Genomic DNA, 24,585 nt, shown 5'->3' with positions numbered 1-24,585 from the left:
AGCTAATGAAAGGAGTTCTATTAAAAAAAAAAAAGTGTATGTTTATCTGCTTTGTAAAATGTGACCAACTTTGTTCCAAAGCTGGATTTCTTTAAGCTAAATGAAGAGGTATTCTTTCTCTTCAGTTCTGTGGTTTTCTATAAGACTTTAACATTTTTCTTCCTGTAGCATGGGACTTTACTGAAGTAAAGAGTGAGAATGGAAAAATATTTTATTGTCAAACTTAAGAAATATTTGCTACGGGGGGTTCCTGGGTGGCTCAGTCGTTAAGCGTCTGCCTTTGGCTCAGGTCATGATCTCAGGGTCCTGGGATCGAGCCCCGCATCGGGCTCCCTGCTCGGCGGGAAGCCTGCTTCTCCCTCTCCCACTCCCCCTGCTTGTGTTCCCTCTCTCGCTGTGTCTCTCTCTGTCAAATAAATAAAATCTTAAAAAAAGAGAGAAATATTTGCTACGAATCCTTTATGTACAGGATTAGCAGCACAGGATGCTAGAGATCTCGTTAACACCTGTATTTTTCCGGTGAGAACTCAGGTGCTCAGGAAGCATGAGCCACTTTCTGGAGGTTACACAGCTGGTCAGTGCCAAGACAAGATCTTACTAGAGCTTGTGACTGTACCTCCTCCAATCGCATCACTAGCCTAGGGATCTCTGCTTACACAGCAAGAACGATGTCTTTTCTTTGATTTTTCAGATTGCTGGCAATGATGTGCATGTTACGTATGACTTTTAGATGGGTCTAATGAAGGGGAGGTTTAAAGTTCATATACAGTGTTTCAGGCCATACGCTTGTCTTGCCCAGTTTCTCCATTTCTCTGTCCTCAGACCAGTGATTTGCCATGGTGTCTGCTACTTGAAGAAACTGATGCTGGTTGCAACTTTGTATTTCATGCAAGTTTGTGTAATTTGATGGATTGAGATTTGGGGGGAAAAAAACATTTCAAATGAATTCAAATCTTTCTGTGAACTTTTCTCAGCCCACATCACTTAACACCTATTAGTGCATGAGATAATACTTATAAGAAGGCTTAACTCAGTGTCTGTTGAACAGCTATCAATCCAGCTGATTGATGATATGCCATGCATATTTTATAACTCTGATTTTTCTAGTAGCCTTGGGATTTTGGAATCTTCCACGGTGTTTATAATCCATACCGGTAAGTTCTTACGGTATAACTCTTAAAATTCCAGGAGGATTGGGGCAGATTATCTTATTGTCTACTGATATGTCCCAAGCACGTGCAACAGTGGCAGGGACAGTGTAGTCTATCAAAACATAATTCCAAATGAACAGATAGATGGGTGTGAACGGAGGAAACATGCAGGAGTAAAAATGATGGGTCCAGCTCTGATGCTTGAAGCCTGAACTCACAGATAAAGCAGCTGCCCAGGTTGGCAAAGATGGAGCTTATTATTAGGGGCAAGAAATCTGATTAAGAAATCTGGGTAAGTCTCATAACTTGAAAGGTGTTTCCTTTCACAGTGTTCGGGGAAGGTAGGAAGATGAGAAATGTTGTTACGGATTTCTGTGACATTGCTTCAAGTATGAGAATTTTTCAGATTAATTCCTCTTCTAGTCAAGATGACCTGTGTTATATTTCGGGCTGAATTTTTTCATGGATAATACTTTAGGAAGAATTGAATAACGATAGCCTCAAAGCCAACAATACATTTGTTACAGATTCATTGAGGGGAAGCTCTCATGGATCTCGGGCAATTTCTCTATCAGGTGGCATTAATTTTTTTCCTTTCTTTTCCATTTCGTTTTTTTTAGAGGAAGTCTTCAGGGAGCAGAGGTATCATCTTTTTTTTTTAATGGTATCTAAGTGGTGCCTGGGGGGCTCGGGGTCCTGGGATCGAGCCCTGCTCAGCTGGGAGTCTGCTCTGCCCGCCCCCCCCCCATGTGCATGCTCTCTCCCTCTCTCTCTCTCTGAAATAAATAAATACAGTCTTAAAATAAATAAATAAAATGGTATTTTATTTACCAGTGTGGATCAGATTATTTAGAAATGAACTTTAATGAGTAATCGTTCCAGATCCTTGCCTTAAGATAATTAAAGAGTAATGGCTAGATTTACTAAGCTAATTTGAATTCCTTGTGTTAATTAAAAGTCTGTTATTAACAGATGTTACTAGGAAGAAATTTCTAATTTCAATAAATGTTTCTAAGCACTAATTTTGGTTTTTCCCCAAACCTCTCAGATTATAATGGTGAAGATATGATCTGTGTTATGGATCTTTATAAAACGTAATGTAGGGAGAATGCCGTTCATGAAAATATAATGTGAGCTACAAATACCATCATATAATTTTAAATTTTCTAGTCGTCACGTTAAAACCAGATGAAATTAATTTTAATCATATGTTTCATTTAACCTAAATACCCAAAATATTATTATTTCAACAGTTCATCAGCAGAAAACGATTTGTCTTAGTCTGTCTGGGCTACTGCAACAAAATGCCATCGACTGGGTGGCTTATAAACAATAGACATTTATTTCTCACAGTTTAGAAACTAGAAGTCTGAGATCAGGTTGCCATCACGGTCTGTCAAAGGCCTTCTTCTGGGCAAACTTCTTGTATCTTCACTTAGTGGAAGGGGCAAGAAAGTTCTGTGGGGTCTCTTTAATAAGGACACTAATCCTATTCCTAAGGGCTCTGCCTTTCAAATACCATCACACTGGGCCTTAGGATTTCAACATACTTATTTTGGAGGGACACAAACATTCAGACAATAGCACTATTAATGAGATATTTTACTGTCTTAGTATTAAGTTTTCAAAAATCTCATTTTAGACAAGTCACATTTCAAGTACCCATAAGCCACCTATGGCTGGTGGCTACCCTTATAGGTAACCTTGGTGGGGAAGTGACCCATGAAAGTGAAACATTTTGGAGTGGGGCAGTTCTGCATATAAATCCTGGTTCAATCATTTTCTACCTATGGGACACTCAAGAAATTTAAACATTCTAAGTGCCAGTTCCAGCAACTATTAAGTGGAAATAATTTATAGCTTGAACATTTTTGTGAAGATTAGAAATAATATATATAAAACATCTACTAGAGTGCTGGGAACTCAGGAGCTATTACTTCCTGAAGAAAATCAAGTTTCTCGGCTTCAAACATAATTTCTATTAAATGTGGCTGCTATTACCATCATCACTTTATTCCTTTGAAATTGCAGAAAAATTCTCTTCACTGAACTTTCTTTACCAAGAAGTCAATATTGCATTGATATGTGGAATGAAGCTCCTGATTGCGAAACATCTGAAAGGTGACCTCATTAGCACACAATAGGAGAGATAATACTGTTGTCACTTACTGTTAAATATGCATTTTTCATGCATCTTCATATGCATTTTCATCGGCAGCTCACCTTCCTCGTTCTAAATCACAAGAAAAATGATGGGTGATATATTCACTTTGGTGGGGAGATACTATCATCACTAAAATCCACACAATGCCTTGGCAAAATAATAGGGTTCATTCTAGAATAAATTCAAACATTGCTATGCACTCTAAAAATTCATTTCCTCTTGTTTCAATTCAAATTCATACCCCGGTCATTTCAGTCTAGATATATAAGCTTCATTTCTTCTGGCCACCATTCTTTTTTTTTAATTATTTTATTTTATTTATTTATTTATTTATTTTTTCTGGCCACCATTCTTAAGAATATCCTCAAAGAGACCAATTCTGGATTTCTCTGGAAGAAGAGGGTGAATATACACTTACAGAACTGGTGGGAGCAGACTCTAGGAAAAAAGGGACTGAAGAGTTAGTTTGAAAACATAATGTAAAAGAAAGCAGTACACTTTCTAATCATACTTGATCACCAGCTGGCTTGGTCTACATGAGAGAATGCTAAAGCAGTTGATCAAATGGAATATTCTATGATACCTTTTAAACCTTGCAAAGCAGTCTCATGTCAATGTCACTTAATCAGAAAATATATATATAGGGATAAGCGTTAACTAAATTATGATATAACTTACTTGTTGAGTCAGCATTACCCAGTTAGCTTTATGCAGGGGAGAAAAGTTGCTATGGGCCTGCAAAGGCAGATGATAGATTTTAGAAAAGTCTACCTTTATTATATGATGATAATTCAAAGGAAATAGATTTTTCAATGAATTTTGGGCAGACCCAGCCAAAGGGAATTGAAGGTCAACAATCTAGGTTAAAATGGACACTTGCATGCTAAATGCTTCTCTAAAGCTTACACTTAGGAGCTTTTTCTTTCATGGGAAAACAGAATTATGGAATCGTAGAATGAGTTACGAGTCCAGGCTACCCCAGCTTCCTCACTTTATAGGTGAGAGCCAGAGAAAGGGAATGACTTCTCCATAAACACAGTGATAACTAGGGAACAGGACTGTGTGAAACCACGTGGTCTGACCCTTAGTCCAGAAACCTTTCCATGGCAGGAAGTTGCCTCTGAGGAAAACGATACACAGGCTGGGGTGGGAGATAGCTGAGCAGAGCAGGCGGGATATTTCTTGGCAACTTATCCCTTTGGCTGAATGTGTTCACACATAAAGTGAAAAAAATAACTAAGTTACACTTTATTTTCAAGTACTAGAAAGCTTCAAACTGAGTTATGAAAATTATGGGTACTTTGTGGCGGTGGGGGAGGAGGTGTGATTTATTCAAATAATTATTTCAATGCTGTGCTTTATTTTGACTGGAGATGCCATTGTAATATTTTCAGTCTGACTTTCGTTTTCAATTGTTTTGTTATTCATGGATCATGGGCAGAGGAAGACAAGTTGTTACCACTGAAGCATCTCCAGGAAATTCTTCTGGGCAATTAAGCAACCATTTCCTCCCTCGTGAATTGCGGCAAAGCCACATGGCTTAGGGACTGAATTAGATGAACGCTGGTTAAGAAAATCACCAGCTGTCATTTTGGATGTCTCAAAAGGAATATGTCTGCTCTATATGGTTACTTCATTCTGGGGTTCACAGATTGATAATTGCCTTATAAAGAGGTTGCGGGCAGGGATTCTCACATCTTGCACTGGCTTCAGGCAGATGCTACCACTGTAACGTGGCCCGTGGTCCCACAGGCCCAAGTCATAAGAAGTTTATTTTACCAAAGCAAACGACAATGCAGAAAATGCAGACCTTTTCCAATGCCTTACAACTAAGGAATAGAGTAAATATAAAACAAAAATACAAATGTTTATATGCTTAAAAATGCAAAAGGGAAAAGTTAAAGAGAAATTTGTTATTTAAGTCTTAAGGCTGATAGAATGAAATGTTAAGATTGAGTCTGATTTCAGTGGTGGCTTTTTATTTTGCTGGTAACAAAATCAAGGCAGCCATAGGGAGTCAAAGTAAAAGAAATGCTCATAAGTCAACCTGCATTGTGTATCCTCACTAAGAACATTAATGCCGTAGGAAATTGTTAGGTTTCAGAAGACATTTCTTTACCATATCCATAAGAGAGACAGCACTCACCCAATTTCAATTTTCTTATGAATGTGGCATTATCTCTATGAACAGCTATTTCTTTCATAGTTGGCAGTATCTCTGAGCCCATATTCTCTACTAGAGAATATGGTACTTCTTCAGCAATGCTTACTTCATCCCCCTCTAGGCTCTCTAGGTCATCTGCCATTTAGATCCTTTTGATTAGTAGAATTACGGTTGGTCAAAATTAGATTTTGTAGATGCGATGTCCCTTCGTGGTAATCTTTTATCTTTTAAAGCTATAAGACTGGGTCACTACACCTCCTTGTTCATTTAGCCCTTCTCAAGATCCTGGGACTCTTCCTGACTATAAAGAAGGAGGAAATGTAAGAACACCAGCCAAGAGCTCTTTAGAGTCAGTACCAAGCCTCTCTAATTCTTTCTCAAATTCCAATTCCTGAGAGTGGGAAAGACTGGCTAACCACTCACGAGAACCCTGTTTTCCGCCTCCTGGACACACAGCTAGATCACATTCCCATTGTCTCTGCCATGGCTAATGTTCCACTTCCCAGTTAGCGTGGGTCATGCCACTGAGCTCTGGCCAGAGGAATGTGATTGAAGTTATGTGTGTCGTCACTTCCATCCCTGGCTTATAAAAATCTCTTACTCATAATCCCTTTATTCAACTCCCCCTCTCTTGGCTGCTGTGTGCAGATGGGCATGACAACCTTGAAATCCTAGTGATAAAACTGACGGTCTTAAGATGGAAAGAGTATAGGTTTCTGAATCACTGCGTAAAGGAGAGACACTCATCAGTCAGAAACATCTATCTAAAAGCTAAGTGAAAAATTAAGTTCCTCTATGAAAAACCACTAATATTTGGTGCTTTGTATATTACAGGAGCTATGACTACCTTATATAAAACCATGACATGCACACTCTTGCAATAAATCCCCGTGCTAATAACCTAGTCTCTGCCTTGTTCCTGTTTGCTAGCCCTAAATCTGTTGCTCCAAACGGCACTGCCTTCTCTCTCTGTCCTTCCAGAAATTGTGCTCTGCTTTGGAAACCTGTTCCATGTAACCAGGAACTGGATAACCTTCTAGTTTTAGGATTGGACTGGAACTGGGTGCTTTCTTGTTACCCAAACACAGGCTTTGGGAATGCCATCTACTCTTTCAAGATTCTATTGTGCACTCTGCCCCTCGGATTCCTTTTTCCACACACCTGACTCCGGAGGGTCAGAGCCTTCTTAGCTCTGGTTATTACCATCTCCTTGTGGTCATATAAGCATTTCACATTTTTAAGGTTTTCCTGCTGTGGAAGAAATAGAGTCTATGCTATGCTCTAAAATTAAACTGGCAGAATTGTTTATTTTAGCTTTAAAAAAAAGTATATAGAAGGAAGGTCTTTCAGATAGTTTTCAAAGTAGAAAAAAATTACAACCTTTTAAACTTATTGAATAGATTATATTATGTTGAATGAAATCATAATTAGCATTTAATTATATTTTAGCCCTTAATTATTATAAGAATATTGAGATTTTTAGCTTTCTGTGATAAGTAATTATAACTTTAAGTAAACAAATACAATTACTTTTAATCAACATCCTAATAAATGAAGTTACCGGTAACAAATATTTATGTTTTCAATATCATAGGTTGTGGCTAACCCCCTCATGCCCAGTGTGTCCAGGCTTCTGGAGTCGGTGTCCTTGCTAGCCTCTCCTACACGGGATCAGGACTGGCCTGGCCTACTCTAGAATATGGCAGAAATGATGCTTCTTAACTTCTAAGCCTACGTCCCAAGAAGGCTGACAGTGTCTGCCTTGTTTTCCTAAACCACACATGCTGGGAGAAGCCATCCCCCAAAAGAAGTCCAGCTATGATGAAACCCCCGTTCCCTCTTACGTGAGGACAACCTAGCTGGCCACATGGAAGGGCTGCTTGGAGAAAGAGAGCTGATCTTGCCATTTCAGCTGAGGTTCCAGATCTGTCTGGACATTTCAGACATCTAGCCCCAGGCACCATCAACGGAATCCGGCAACATCCGCCCATGGCCTACAACTAGATGAGAAATGCAAGCTGAGAACTGCCCAGCTAAGCCCAGCCAATACAAAGAGTCATGAGAAAAAGTAATAAATCATTTTAAGCCACTGAGTTTTGAGGTGGTTTGTTACACAGAAGTGGATAAACGGCTAACAGGCCAAAAGTGCTTTGGAAAATACGAAAGCAAACTTACAAATATAGCAAAGTTCTTTACTTTTCTGTAAACCCTAGTGCTTTTATTCCTTCTCTCTACATGAGTTTTGAATAAACTGGGCGAAAGGGCAGCAATGAGCCCAGTGTACCACTCTTAATAAAGGGAAGTTGCATGGAAGCCAAATGAGTTTCCTGATACTTAACAGCTAAATAATCAGAATTATCCACCCTGTCACAGGCAACTAGACCGGAGCAACTGTCCCCACCTGGTGGGGACTTCTGGGTAAGTTTCATGGGACAGAGAACAGAAGAGAAGTTGTGGGTAGGTTTGCTTCAAGAGGAACAAAGAGGGCTTCGTTTTTTCCCAAGTTACCAGTCAGATAAGTCCCTAACCTCACTCAGAGTTAGGTCAATAAGAGGACAAAGAGTGTCCTGGTTGTTCGACTAATTCATTCCTTTCTCATGAAAGGACAACTAAGAGGGAGGAAAAAAATTGCCCTCTAACAGGAAACAGATTTGACAAAGACTGGCTATGAATAAGCATAGACGTAATGAAATTTTTGACATGAAATTTTGTAAATATTTTCTTATTGTCTCCATTTTCTTTCTAAGCAGAATAATGGCTAATTCAGTGCTTACATTCTCAAAATCACTTGTGACAATTCCTTCCCTTAAATTTTCTAATTAATACCTTTGAAACTTGTGCCTATGGTTTTATTTATAATTTTATCCATGCAACACTCAAGATCTGGGGCTCATAATTTTTATTTCTCATCACCAAGTGTAAACAGGGTATATAACAAGTGCAAATAATGAGTTACAAGGGCTTCTGAATCTTCCAAAATTCTTACCATCTTATATCTGTTTTATAACTCCAATGCACTTAATCTCCATAGCATAAATACATTTCAGAAAGTTTGCGAGAGTGAGGAAAATGGGAGAATCCAAGGTTCCGTTTAGGCTAGAACAGAGGATATACCTTAGTGGTGCCCGAGGTGTGTGGAAGATAAAACAGTAAGAACAATCTTGCTAGTGATATGGGGTTTTCCTAGGGCTAATGAGAATGTAAAATTTAACTAGGTGGTCACTGGAACTGCATAAGGAGAGATGATTTATTGGAGTTCTTTAAGAAACTGAGACTTGGTGTATAGTTATTCCTTAGACTGTAAGCTTTAGAAAAGTTACAGGAAAGTAAAAATTATGGGTAATTAAGCGCTGATCCAAATGCAAATTCGACATTACCTAACAACAGTGAGTACACACCATCTTTGTGGAGAAAGAAAGATAAGAATGATAGGTATTACGAGGATATCCATAGCCTATGAGGATGGAACCAAGACAGTTTCTATTTGACATATGCCCATGATTAATAGCTTTTTTTTTTAAGATTTTATTTATTTGACAGAGAGAGCACAAGCAGAGGGAGAGAGAGGGAGAAGCAGGCTCCCTGCTGAGCAAGGAGCCCGATGTGGGACTCGATTCCAGGACCCTGGGATCATGACCTGGGCCGAAGGCAGCTGCTTAACCAACTGAGCCACCCAGGCGCCCCGGATTGATAGCTTTTAAAGAAACGGCGCTGTCTTTGGTCTCAAACCGTTCATATGTCAATTTTGCCCATGATTTTCATCAGTATCACAGATTTGATTGGCTCTTTCCATTAACAAGCAAACCTCCTCCAAGCTGTAGGTTTATTTAACACACTGAAGGTTTATTTAACTTCCCTTTGATGTATTTTATCCAACAATGTAGTTATATTTCATCACATAAATGACTGCTCTGATAGTTCCCTCACTCCCTTATGGCCAACAGGAAATGTAATGTTACTGACATGGTTTGTAGTTAGAAAGGATAGTTAAGGACCAACTACTTTCAGCTTGAGTATCACTTTTACTGCTCCCAGGCCAAGAATAAAAACTGATCAGTGAAAGCTTCTTCAGTAGTGTTAAAAAAAAAAAAAAAAAAAAAGCCGTAATGACTGAATAGCTCTGGCATGTCGGAGCAGGGATAAGGATGACCTTCCAGATGTCGGGATGACCATGGGCCAGACAATAGGGCAATAAATGTCTTAGAAGTGGTGAGATGGACAGATCAAACTATTGCCACGTGCAGGTGACATACAACAGTAACGCCAGTCTTTGGCCAACGAACCCTGAAGGAAACACAGAATTACTGTGAAGAGTCCATGAATTCTCATGTGTACTGAATATTTTCTGTAAGCTAAAATTAGAGTGAGTCTTGCAAGCGTTTACCCTGCGCCACACCTTCCCACCCCCGCAAATGTAGATCTCACTTGGATTAGTAAAGACATTGATACTTTTTTACAGCTTCTAAAATTTGTGATACCTTTTATATTATGCTTTATCTCAGTCAAGGGATTCTAAAATCCAGTTGCTACAGATGAGAATCTGTGAAATTGTTGAATATGAGGTGTGAAAAAGCATCTCCTTACTCAACCGTATTTCTATTTTTTCTCCCTTTTCCTCCTTTAGCACACTATTCATCCCCAACTCTTTCACAGCCACAGAACAGGTTAGCACTCTATGCGACAAAGGCACATTTTTCTTGAGAGGGAGAATCGCGTTTTGGAAAGCACCATTAAGCTGGCAACGGAGCCATGAGGTGAAAAAGGAGTTCTCTTGACAATTCCAGGCCAGCCGTGATCAAACCCGAGTGATTTCACTGGAGTCTGAGGAACATAGGTGTGTCTGTTTAGGACAACCTATAGATCAAGGGGAAAAAATGCATTAAACTTCCAAGACATGCTCAAGGAGCGATCCTCACTCTTGGCTGCAATTAGAATCACCTGGAGGGTTTTTAAAACTCTGAATGCTCCAGCTGCACATTAGGTCAATGAAATCAGAAGACAGGGAGGGGTGTCTGTGGTGGGAAGCGGGGATCAGCTATTCTTACAGCTTGGACATGATTTCAGTGTGCTCCCCAAGCTGGAGCTGGTTCCTCCGAGGGCCTTCCTGAGACAGTGGGGGCAGCACATCACATTATGCAGTACCTGACAGGCTCCTCAAACAGAAAACAAGCTTAAAGATTTCACATCTGTAGCTGTTATTCAATCATCTAGTCCCTCAAGAGGCAGGATAACAGGATTTGTTGATTCGGCAGGACGAGTTGTTATGGCCTCTGAGGAAATATTAAGGGCATCTCACTATGTTTCCATAATGTCTTTGCATAGGCTTGATTTCAAAAACACTTTCATTATTTTGCCCTAAATCAGATAATGTGTACCAGAGCCTGATCTAAATCTGCTCCTGTGTGGAATACAGTCTTATTTTTTAGTCTTTTTCAACAAACTTATTGAACTATTTGTTGCATGACCATTGTGTTGCATTGCCTTATTGCATGTAACTGGGAGTGTTGTTTTTCCTTCTATTTTCTGCAATTATTTCATTGGAGTTCAACCCAGTTATCCAGAAAGTTTTCATGTTGTAGAATCTTCATATCAATAAATATTTAGTGAGTGTTCACTGTATGCAAGGCATACTGTTTTGTGCACGTAATAAAAACTTGAACTAAGATAACATGACTCTTCATCTTAAGTAGGTCACACTGTGAAGGGGGTTACCAAACAGTAAAATCTATAAACCAAATCAAATAAAATATATCAAAACATTTCTCATTAGTTTTTTTTCTTAATTGAAGTATAGTTGACACACAGTTACATGAGTTAGGTATACAACATTGATTCAATAATTCTATGCATTACTCAGTGCTCACCACAATAATTATAGTCATCATCTGTCACCATACAGTGTTGTTACAATATTACTGACTATATTCTCCATGCTGTACTGTTCATCTGCGTGACTGACTTATTTTGTAACTGGAAGTTTGTACCTCTTAAACCTATTTTGCCCATCCCTCCACTTCCATCTCACTCCCACACCTCTGGCAACCACCAGTTTATCTTGTACATTTATGAGTCTGTTTCTGTTTTTTGTTTGTTCATTTTTTTTTTATAATTCACATATAAATGAAATCATATGGTATTTGTCTCACTAACTTATTTCACTTAGCATAATACCCTCTAGGTCCACCTGCGATGTTACAAATGGCAAGATCTCATTCTTCTTATGGGTGAGTAATATTCCATTATGTACATATACTACCTCTTCTTTATCCATTCATTTATTGATGAACACTTGGGTTGCTTCCATATCTTGGTTACTGTAAATAATGCTGCAATAAACATAGGGGTTTATTTAAATTAGTGTTGTCATTTATTTTGGGTAAATACCGAGTGGAATTACTGGATCATATAGTATTTCTGTTTTCAATTTTTTGTGGAACCTCCGTACTGTTTTCTACAGCGCTTGCACCAATTTACCTTCCTATAAACAGTGCATGAGGGTTTTTTTTTTTTTTTGCTCCACATCTTCACCAGCACTTGTTGTTTCATGTCTTTTTGATACTAGCCATTCTGACTCCTGTGAGTGCTACCTCATTGTGGTTTTGATTTGCATCTCCCCAATGACGAGTGAAATTGAACATCTTTTCATTGTCTGTTGGCCATCTCTATGTCTTCTTTAGAGAAGTGTCTATTCAGGTCCTCTGCCCATTTTTTAATTGGATTATTTGGTTTTTTTGGTGTTGAGTTGTATAAGTTCTTTATATATTTTGGATATTAAGCCCTTATTGGCTGTATCATTTGCAAATATCTTCTCCCATTCAGTAGATTGCCTTTTCATTTTATTAATGGTTTCCTTTGCTATGCAAAGGTTTTTTTATTTTGGTGTAGTCACAATACCTTTATGAAGACATTCTGTGAGAAGAAAAAGGATAACATTTGCAGAAAGAAGGAAGAGATAGGACACAAGTTATGGTGACAACTGAACATAGTTATTTGAACATTTATTTTCTGATTAATGAATAAACAGAAAAAATTGGAAATACAGAAATGTGTAAAGAAGGTAAATAAAATATCACTAGTAGTTCCATAATCCAGACAAAACAGATATATTTGTATATGTATGAATAGGTATATATATGTGTGTGAGTGTGCATTGTGTTATGTATATGATTATGAAAAAAATTATATCACACATGTCATATACAGATGTCACACATTGATATATGTATATATGTACATAAATGTTCTATATGCATAGTATATTTGACCACACATTTGTTTATTATATACACATATATATTCATTTATTTATATATATACATAAATATCAATGCATTACCCATGCACATACACTATTGCAGTATCTGAGAAGAGCTAGATAATCATGCCCAGATTCTTAATAAATTGAGAAATAAAGGGTAGAAGATGAAGCTTATAATAATGCCTTTATTATTGATAAAGACTAAGTCAGGCACCTGGGTGGCTCAGTAGGTTAAGCATCTGCCTGGGATCGAGCCCCACGTTGGGCTCCTTGCTCAGCAGGGAGCCTGCTTCTCTCCTTCTGCCTGCCACTCCCCCTGATTATGCTTTCTCTCTGTCAAATAAATAAATAAAATCTTAAAAAAAAAAAGACTAAGTTAAAGAACATAGTTTTGTGTAAGAAACTAAAGGGTAAGCTAATTGAAGTCCAAAATTAAGCACTTACCCACCCAACCACAGGCAATTCTGGCCCTGTGAGACCAAGTTCCACTTGGCTTGGGGATGGCTTGGCTCTGGAGGAACAAAGTAGAATTTGTGCTCTCTGTAGGTGGGCTGGATCTCAAAGAAGAGAAAAGTGCCAGGCAAGTTTAGACTTTACAAATTTACAGATACATTTAATTATTATGTAGTATATGTGTAGTGACATTACTATTCTATAACATATATGTAATTACAAATATATATAACATAAAGATTCTACCGATTACAAAGTAAATTCTCAAACAATTAGCCATTATTATTCTAATTTTCAAACCAAATTACATCTAGTCATGTTGTCCTATACAGGATATCAGAAGTTTTGCAATGAGACTAGGTGGTAATAGTACACTACTCCAATCACAAAATGCACAAAGACCTACTATTTATAAAATTCCAACAATAAAGATGCCCTAACTTTACCTTTAAGCCCTCTGCCAATCCTTAATTTCTAGGGAGAAATTAAAGTTCAAAGAATAAATACTCTTGCAAGTTAAATAGAAGGGAAATAAAAGTCCAAAACCAGATTCCTTCGGGTTTTGAAAACAAATTAAAGCCCAAAAGTTATCCTTCCCCATGCAGTTTTGCTCAGTTCCGTCAAAAGAGTTCATTACATCTGGGTAGAGTTGGGTTTCTTCAGCAACTTTAGCCTGGGAAGGGCCTTAAAAATTCTTAGTTCAATGTCAAGACTCCTCATTCTTACTCCAATAAGACACTTCAAAATAGGACTCAAAAGTAACCCTAACCCCACACCCACCAAATTTAGAATATAAGCCAAACCCTAACCCTGGAGCAATGATCCCTGGTAACAATCCTGTTCCTTAAACCCAGAATGCAGTGTTGTCAAAGGCCATCCCACTGCTGTCTGAGGAGGTCCTGGGGTAGATGGTGACCATCTCAGCCCAGTTTGTCTGGTTTGCCAGCCAGTCTACTTGTCTGGAATCTATAACCTGTGAATTTAATTGGGAGGAGCCTCCCAGCAAATTATTAATTCTGTCACTATGGATTTACCCTATGTGTGTGGCAGCGGTCAATCCAGAAGCCTCCGTTTCCTCAGGAAGGTGGCCTTGACTAGACTGTCATCTTTGTTTGCAATGGCAGCAGCCCCTCCTCACAAACCTGGTGTTAGCTGAGATTTCTTTCTTTCTTCCCCAACCTATTCAAAACCTCATAGCTTCCACTTCCTGAGGATGAATGAGCTCCCCGTTAGTACTGTTTCCTAGGTAATCTGTGGGATATTTTATGCCTGTGTTATAGCAGCACCCTTTCTTTGCTTCTCGGAAAGAACTAGACCTAAAAATATGCGGCCTTCTAGAAAAGGATTCCACCTTAGAGCTGTACTTGTTTCAGAATTTCTGAACTGAAGCTACTACTGAGGCTCTGAAGTGGGGGCCCCCAAAGTCTTAGGGAGGGCTGGTGCCTCAGCCATGTGGTCTTCTAAGTCCAAACAATCTTCTTCTGTTCCATCCCCTAAATTCCTTGGGAACTGTGATACTCACATGCCCAGCTACAATAATTCTCATTTTGAAACTTGCCCAGACATTCTTTTCTACTATTTTCATTTTCTGTGATTTGGCCTTTGGACCAGACATACGATTTAAGGTCAAGTGCTCAGCAGTTTCAACCTGTGACCTGAATGTAGAATGGAATGCTGCTTACTGCAAAAAATCTTAAGCCTTAGCCACATGATATTTTAACAATTTAAAGCAAGAAGCTTCCTAGTGTTCTATAGCTCAAGTGTAAATTTGCTTTCTCACGATACACATGCAGATTACAATCCCACTTTAGCCTAGCCAACAATAAGAGGCTGTGCCTGCATTATAATAAGCTACAGCAGCCTGCAGCCTGAGGCCTTAGCACCTGCCAATGGCACTGCTTTGCTGAGGCCTTTGCCATGTGCTACAAGTTCAAGGTCAAACTGCAGCAATCTGCACTCTGAGGCCATCTGTGTTGGCCAACGGCCCATGCCTTTGGTCAGTCTCTACAGAATGTCTTTTAGGGTCAGAACCACAAGTTGCAGCCACCTGGCAAAGTCAAAAATACCTAGTGACTAATGCTTAAGGACTTTTAGCTAAGTGTCATCACTAAAAGCTAACTTTGCAAAGTAAAAACCTACTTGGCTTAGTATAAACCCTACAAACCACCAGTGTCAAAATGCCCTGCCTAAACACTAAAGACTCAGGTCTCATCAGAAGCTCATTGCACATGACGTTTGCTTCCCAAATTCTTGTCTCCTTTCTCAATGTATGTATGTGTATAAGTATATAGGAGATGGGGCGCCTGGGTGGCTCAGTTGGTTAAGCGGCTGCCCTTCAGCTCAGGTCATGATCCCAGGGTCCTGGGATCAAGCCCTGCATCAGGCTCCTTGCTCAGCAGGGAGTCTGCTTCTTCCTTGGCCTGCTGCTCTCCCTGCTTGTGTGCTCTCTCTCTCTCTCAAATAAATACATAAAATCTTTAAAAAAAGAGTATATAGGAGATATCCGTGTTATCTATATCTATATATCCAATTTAGTTGAAATACATATACTACATATATACACATATAATCAATAAATTTTAATAAATAAAACAAATGCCTGACAGAGAAAAGAAAAATATATTATTAGTATTTATTTGGTTTATTTTACTAAATTTAGATCATATTATACAGAGAAATGTGCATTCTGCCTTCTCACGTCAAAAATATTTAAAAATATTTCCTAATATCATTAGTACAAATTGAAAAATACTAAAATATTTTTTATCACAGTGTGCTCTGAAGTTGGTGAAATCACCACATCATAGTAGTAAAGCTTTATGAAAGGGTACATACTCTTCCTCATCATCCAGTTTGCTTATCTAGAGGCAACCATTTTTAATTCTTTTAGCTGATGTTTAAAAAAATTTAATTGAAATATCATTGACATATTATATTCGTTTCAGGTATATAACATAATGGCTCAATATTTGTATACAGATGGCCCCTGACTTATGACAGTTCCACTTAATATTTTTCGACTCTATGGTGGTGTGAAAGCAATACGAATTCAGTAGAAACTGTACCTTGAATTTTGATTTTTCCGGGCTAGCAATGTGAAGTATGATACTCTCTCCTGATGGGGCAGTTCCCAGTCCGCCATGTGCTCAAGAGGTTAAACAACAGATACACTTACAACCATTCTGGTTTTCACTTTTGGTACAGTATTCAGTAAGTTACAGGAGGTATTCAACACTTTATTATCAAATAGGCTTTGTGTCAGATGACTTTGCCTAACTGTACACTAATGTAGGTGTTCTGAGCATATTTAAGGGAGGCCAAGTTTCTAGGCTATCATGTTTGGTAGGTTGAGTGTATTACATGCATTTTCAGTTTTTGAGATTTTTCATCTTTTGATGGGTTAATCAGGACTTAACCCCATTATATGTCAAGGAAGATTTGCATATTGTGAAATGATTACCACTGTAAGTCTAGTTAACGTCCATCACTATCCATAGTTACAAGTTTATCTTTCTTGTGATGAGAACTTTTAAGATCTACTCTGTTAGCAACTCTGAAATATGCAATACAGTATTAACTACAGTCACCATGCTGCACATTACACCTCCTATTTTATAAATGCAAGTTTGTACCTTTTGAGTCTTTGCTGATTCTTTTGTTGTTCTTTTCATACCCCTAAATACTATCTTGTACTGCTATTTTTCAATTATTCAGTTTTAGAAATTATTTATTTACTCTTTTGTCTCTTAATCTACCAACCTTCTAGGATAGCTAACTCACTCTTTTTAGTTAAATCGATAAATTATATAAATATAGTTTATTTGAAGGACAAACAGCTTATTTTTGTGCAGTTTTTTCATTTACCAAGAGTTTCTCATTTCCTCTTTTTCTGTGTCCCTTTATCCTAATATTATATTTAAAACTGTTTATTTTATCAAGCATTTTATAGAGTGTTTGTTTTACTGCCTTTCCTTAGAACACTCTGTTTCTCTTCTGTCATCTGGACATGTCTTTTTTTAGGATAGCTTTGAAGTGGTCATCATGGGCTATACCCTTGGGCAGAAACCCTCATTTCCTGGAACTTGTCTTTATCTTTCTTGGATTACTATTTTGTTTTGCTAGAGCAAAGAGTATGTGGGAAGTAATATTTCTGAAAATTTGTATGTCTGAAAATGTGTTTATTCCAAACATTTGACTGAAAGTTTGGCTAGACATAGAATTTTAGTCCAAAATCTATTTCTATCAGATTTCTGAAAGCTCTAATCCATGACTATCTAGCATCAGTGTTATTGATAAAATGGTTGGTGCCAATCTGATTATTCCTCTGTAGATGACATTTCTATTGCTCTCTGGAAACTATGAGGACTTTGTTGTTATTTATTTGGTTCTAAAATTACACAAATACTTGCTGAAGAATGGGACTTTTTCATGCATTTATTTGGCATTTAGAGAGTGTTTTCAATCTGGAGGCTTTGTCCTTTGACTCTCAAAAATTCTCTTGAATTGATTCTTTGGTATTTTACAAATTCTTCTTTTCTATGTCCTCTCATTATGAATTGCTATTCATCAGATCAATATTTATTGTTTGTTATTCAATGAACAATTTCAAAAATGAGATACAAGTGCTTAGTTTGGATTCTCAATCATCTGGGGTCTAATAGAAATCAATTCCTAGCAATTCCCTGAGGGTTGAGTCTTCAGACCTCAGAGGCAAGGTCACAGTTAGCCCTGAACTTCTCCCAGAAGTCCTACAGAGACCAACCCCCTTATTTTGTAAGTGTAGACACCTGGATAATTAGGTAAGTGTTCCGAGGTTTTACAGCCAGCTAGTGGCAGAGCCTGGATCAAACCAAAAGATTCTCATTTTCTAGCTAGGTTCCTTGCTCATCAGATGTTTTAATAGTCTGCCACAACCCAGTGGCTTGAAACATAAATTCACTTATCTTAAGTTCAACCATGAGGGGCGTGGTTTCCAAAGGAAATTCTAGGGATTGTTATACAAGCAAAAAGTGGAGAAGGCCTACTGGGATGGCAGAAACTGGAGACATCCTTCCAAGTTCCTTCCAAGGAGTACCTTCCAAGGAGTACCTTCCAAGGAGTACCTTCCAAGGAGTACCTGCCATCAGTCACTGCCAACAACTCTTTCTGCAACTGCATATGAAGCCAGTTTGTAAATACATAGTGGTTATTGTATCTATTTAATATTTAAATATAACATTGCCTCCTTGGGTATGATTACTGAAGAATTGTTTGAAGTATATTAAGCTTTAAATGCATATAAATATTTTTTGTAGTAGAACAGGGTCTTAGAATAAACAGTGACTAAATCATCATGTTAAAGAAAACTCAAAATGGAGCCCAAAGTCTGAGTATATCCCTGATCCAAGCACCCACAGCTGTGGAAGGAAACCTTCAGCAGTTCTGATTTCCCTGAAAGCTGACTCTGACTTCAAACTAAACTTTGTAGCTTCCTAGCTGATCAGTTACAAACAAGTAAACTGATGAGGTGCTACTACCTTAAAAGGAATGTTAAGTGCCTGGTAACCAGTCACAATAGAAAGCAAGGCACTTCCTCATTCTGGCTTTGTAAACTGAGCTTAACTGCTGAGAGCCAAGCACTTTTAGTTTTCAAATCTCCCTGTTTGCGAATAGCTTCTTTCTTTCTCAGTAAAATATTCATATCAAATAAAACTTTCTGCACTTTATGACAATTTCTACCATACCTACTTGGTACGTTACTATGGACAAGTTAATTAAACTCTGCAAGTTTCTTCATTAGTAAAATGTGGAAATGATGGTAAGATTTATTGAAATATTCTAAACACTGGATGAAATTATACATATAAATTAACTAGCACATTGGCTGGTACATGGAATGTGCCCATAAAAATTTGTTAAATCAATGAATATTAGTTTATGTTGCTTGCCATATGGACATCCCATAAGATTTCTCATGCATATAATTATTTGATAATCAGTCCACTAAATGTTAAAGGGACTGGAGAACTTTGTTCACGTTCAAAGTTGCTGACAAGTAGTAGTACCTCAGTTGACTTGCTTACAAGCAAATAAGAAAAAAAGCTGAAAATTATTAGTATAAACTGAGAGAATATTTAGGATATGTGTCATTTTTGATACTGTAAGTTTAGAACATTTTGCACTAGGCTAGAGTGGTGTCTTCACTGCATAAAAATGACCTTTCCCTCTAATTGTATATTTACAAGATTGTGGAATGGATGTGTGTGTGTGTGTGTATATATATATATATATATATATTATATATATATACTCAAAACATTCTGTGAGAATTGAACATCAGTCATAAATATTTAAATGTATGATTTTGGTGCTGCTCAATACAGTCATTCATTCAAATGATTATTCAGTCAACTCATTTGTTCATTTATTTATTCTTATATTTATTGAGTTCCAAGTCAGTAATGCTGAGGCTATGAAGAAAAAGTCACTGCCCCGAGGCTAGCCATGTCATCTCCGTGACCTAATTCATTTGGGAAAAATAAAGAAGAGTATGGGAAATTCGAACAGAAGTAGGTCAATGTTCCTTGCTGCTGCTGTGTAACTAGATAAGTTCCTCCTCTTCTAAGAACGTAAATCAAGGATAGAAACCAGCACTGCCCAATAGAAACAAAATACAAACCACATGGGTAATTTCAAATTTTCTAGCCACATTTAAAAAAAGTAAAAAGAAATAGGTAAAATTAATTTTAACAATTTATCTTAAATTCAGATTTTCAAAAATTACCATTTCAACATGTAATTGATATTAAGATTAATGATGAGAAAAAAAGATTATTAATGAGATAGTTTACATTCCTCTTTTCATACCAAGTCTTTGAGATCTAGTGTGTATTTTGCACTTACAATATATCTTAATCTCTACAAGCCATATTTCAAGTGCTCAACAGGCACATGGACTAGTGGTTATCATATTAGTACATATTATAGATAGGGTTTAGGTGTGGATTTATCTTTCTGGAGGTCACCATTCAACCTGCTACACTCCCCTAGAGCCTCTAGAAGGAATGTAGCTTTGCCAACACCTTGTTAAAATCCAGTGATCAATCACCCAGTGCTGCCCAGTTTGGACTCCCAATACTGTAAGATAATGCATTTGTGTTATGTTAAGTGAGTCTGTGGTAATTTGCTACAACAGCAATAGGAAACATTGGAGTTCATCTTAAATTTTGTTTCATCTAGCCAGTGGTCTCTTATTGAAATCGTTGAGTACAAAACATTGCAGTAATGACTAGTAGGAGAGGCTTCCTGAAGAAGGTTCACTAATGAGTTTGCTTAACCAGGAGAAATACACCAGAAAGGAAGGAAGGAAAGAAGGAAGAAAAGGAAGATGAATCTGTGAAAACTCAGGAAAATTCATCAAAATAGTAACTCAACATATGTATGTAACTGTCTCATGAACCAATGCCTGCAAAATAATGAAGAATAATGTGGAACTTGAATCATATGCTATCAAACTTTTAACCCTATGAAACAATATTAAAGAAAGAACATTTAGGTGGTATTTTCTTGAAAAGTAAGCTAAGCCTCATTTATAATGTTTGATGTCAGTATCAAATGTGCTGCTTAAGTCATTTTTATTGAAAATAACATCACAAAAACTCCCAGGGATACACATTTGCTGGGTGCTTTCTGTGACTGTGAGTTTCCAAGTGTCAGTAGCTGCAGAAAATACGTGAAAGTAATAAAGTTTAAGAATTAACAAAAGGAATCTAGACCAATTAATAAGAACCTAGAGCTTGTTATCAACCAAAATCTCTGCTGTTTTGCAGAGTGTGAGGAGTGTTAGAGACACCAGGTAAGAAAGCACTTGGTATTCTATTGTCACTTATGAGAGTCACTAAACAAGAGAGCAGAAAGGACTTCATCAAATGGGATAAGCCAATGGGACACTCTAAAGGTAAGCCAAATAAACAGGAAAAAAAGAGAATCAGGGAACTTTATTGTTAGTACATCTCAAATAACCCACACACACAGAAGGAAAGGAAGAAAATTGTGGACAGAATTGCCATTGGTTTATAACATATATTATATGTTTTGGGGGAATAAAATATCTTAAGATAGACTAAAATTAATTTGGAATCTTGAGAATGCTCTCTTTAGCATGTAAAATATAAGGTTATGAACATACAGTTTTTCTAATAAGCTTCTCCCAAAAGATAAAAAAATGGAATTGATTTTTATATTACAAAGTGTTTAAAGTGTTTACATACTGATATTCATTGGTTTTTCCCAAAAATACACTTTATTTTTAATTATTTTTTTATTTTTTATTTTTGTAAGATTTTATTTATTTATTTGACAGAGAGATAGGGAGAAGGAGGGGAAATGGCAGAGGGAGAAGGAGAAGCAGGCTCTCCGCTGAGCCGGGAGCCCAATGCCAGGCTGATGCGGGGCTCGATGATCCCGCATCACGGATCACAACCAGAGCCGAAGGTAGACACTTAACTGACTGAGCCACCCAGCCTCCCCCAAAATACATTTTAAAAGCTTCATAATAGAAAGATTAGAGTGTCCAATTCCTTCTTTCCAGACATCGATTACCAAAGACACATAAGCTTGACATATGTATCATTGACAACTTTTACAACCTAAATACATTTTAATAATATGCACAGAAGAGTGTAAAATAAAGAGAATGTTAGTCCATTTCATGCTAATGGAAATCGACTATTAGTTGCAGGCTTATAAGAAAATGTTGTAATAGCACATACTTTTTGTTTATTTTGTTTTAAAAACATCCATATTCCCTAGATGTGATGTTGGGAGATGTCTTCAAATTTGGCATAGTACAGATGTCTTTTGGTAAGATTAACTCAAGAATATTCTATTTCTCCCACAACTCAGCCTTTTATTGCAAAGACAAGTCTACTCAATTTATTTGCTCAATTGTTAGCATAGACACAGAGAAGGCAGGAATGGAAAATCCCATCTCTCGTTTATTAGAACAAAAACAAAAAGCTGTGTACTAGTCACCTTTCTTTTCATTTCAAGGAAATTATATATTTTTCTCTCTTTTCTTCCAATATTCTTAGAGTTTTACTATTTTTGTCTACTTCTAAAGCCAGAAATTTATTCCAAGTCTTGGTGTTTCCCTCTTCAATCTATTTATGCCAACACATACATAGTTTCTTCATTTCTTCTACAAACATCAGTTCCTTTAGTCATCAGGGGATTGAATGATGTCGAAGTAATTATGACTCTTGACCCAGGTTTAGGTGGAGTTATGTAACTTGCCTGAAATAGTAGGCAAAAAATTCGGGATTTGAATCCACATCTGCCTAACTCCAAAGCCATCCGTTTTCTATTATATGACAAGTTTATCTCCTTCACACTTGCGAATGCCAAAGCCTTGGATATATTCCCTCTAAAAGATTATATAGGAGTTCTCTGTCACCTACCACAGCAGAGGTGGGCAGAGTACGGGAATATTTGAGTTTTTCCTTTAACTAAGATATTTGCCTCATTTATTGAGCTATGATTATTAAAGAACAAACGAAAATGAAACCCTAAACCCTCAGTGTCTTTTTTGGAGGAGAGAGTGGCATTTTAGCTAAATAAATACATACCCTCAGCTTCTTATGATCAACGAAGTTTGGCTAAAAATTTTATGTTTATTGAAGAAGTTTACTTTCATATCATATATTTCAAAATTCCCAAGTATAATTTACCCTACGATTGTATTTTATAGTTCTGTTAGCCTTGTATAGTGCCTGCTGTTAAATTCAGCACATTATCTATTTCTTCTAGCCAGTGGGAACTGACAATTGTCACAACATTGAGGAAAAAAGTATTTAAACTGTGGTAAGAATGGGTGACATTTCCATCATTTTGTAACTTTCATTAAGTCAGAGATATGGAAATGCTTGTATATGGTATCGTTTCTATTGAAGCCAACTATCTCGGCTTTCATATAAGTTAGGACAATATCAATGTTTAGGCATTTTCAAAATTATCACTGTTTATTCATTTCTTTCCTTTCCTTTTTCATTTTTTGATTGTCCATAAATTGTGACACATTGCCTTCTCAATTCTTTTGACTTAAATGATCACTAACTCATGTGGGAAAATTAAAATGGTCCCAGAAAGGAAGCCAGTTTCTTAGGGGAAAGCATGCTATTTTGTTTTTGAAATTCCACAAAAATGGGAAAATCAATTACGATTTAACATTTACCCATGGTGGCCTTAAAGGAAGCACATTATCTGCCAAAGACAACTAGAGCTTTCCAGTCTCTATATGAATTTAGTCTCTTACTCTAAATTTGTCTCTGATTTAATATTTTGCCTTTAGCAATATGTTGGAACACATATAGCAGAAAAGATGATTTTTGTTAAAATAGTTCCATGAAAATGATTAAGCATAATTGGGAAAGGAAAGAAACTATGTTGTTGAAAAGGCTAAGGTTGCTTCTGTATGATTACATAGTCTTAGCAGTGTAAACTGAAAGAACATTAGTCAAAAAATCAATATCCAGCATGCTTAAACATTTCTTATTAATTCTGGTTAACAGGATTAACCACTTCAATGGAATAAAAACAACCTATGCTTGCATGAAGCCAAGAAAAATGAGACTTGTTCTATACAGAAGGTCTTTTGAATGCATTGGTGCCTTAAACCTTCTTTATAATTGAAAATAATTAGGTCTGCATTAAAAAGTCATTGTCATAATAAAAATTTGGCTGGAAACTAATGAAATAAGGTGTGCGTTGTGTAACTACTTAACATATTTTTTATTTGATTAGTTGACTAATCAAATGAATTACAGAGATAACATAATTGACTTTAAAATTTTACATTAACATATGCCCTGAAGTCTTTCTTAAAAGTCCATTAGGGTATAAACTATATCTATTGGAAGGAAAGACATTAAGTAGGCAATTTACCCTTTATAATAGGTGTTGTTTGGCTGAAAAACAAACCTAAAATCTGTGGCCTAAAAATGAATATGCAACCTACAAATGCAGAAAGATTACCAGGTGGGAGGCAATTCCAACTCTAAAGATGGCTATTATCATAACCAAGTCACAAGCATATATTTTAGCAAATAAATGATGGCACACACTAAATGGCAAATTTACACATGAGCTATAGAACACTAGGAAGCTTCTAGCTTTAAATTGTTAAAATATCATGTGACCAAGGTTTAAGATCTTTTGCAGTATACTTACCCAAAAAGTAGTTCTAATTTCTAGTTTGTAGGAATTACGGGGAATAGAGGGAAAAAACTAGACAATGAGAGAGTTTAGAAAACTCTTCATTGTAAAACTCTGCGTAGGATATGGCAGGGGTTTCACCTTTGCTTTTTGGAAAATTTAGACGAGGGTGGCTTTGAAGATTTTGACATTAGAGAATCATTTA

General features: G+C 37.0%; 1 protein-coding gene across 1 annotated transcript in view; it reads right to left on the bottom strand.

Moving 5' to 3' along the window:
* Window positions 1-12,884: 12,884 nt before the first annotated feature.
* Window positions 12,885-24,585, bottom strand: part of INPP4B (inositol polyphosphate-4-phosphatase type II B) — an 842,030-nt gene continuing 830,329 nt past the window's right edge. The window contains exons 29-30 of the transcript XR_003608999.2: window positions 13,182-13,294; window positions 12,885-13,070 (exon numbers count right to left, since the gene is read on the bottom strand). The gene's annotated coding sequence lies outside the window, so the exon portion shown is untranslated. The remainder of the gene's footprint in view (window positions 13,071-13,181; window positions 13,295-24,585) is intronic.

Source organism: Eumetopias jubatus, unplaced genomic scaffold (genome assembly GCF_037043125.1).
Source record: "Eumetopias jubatus isolate StellerSeaLion01/CBP00866 unplaced genomic scaffold, mEumJub1_p1.0 scaffold_2, whole genome shotgun sequence".
Lineage (NCBI taxonomy): Eukaryota > Metazoa > Chordata > Mammalia > Carnivora > Otariidae > Eumetopias > Eumetopias jubatus.
This window is presented reverse-complemented; position numbering and strand designations above follow the sequence as displayed.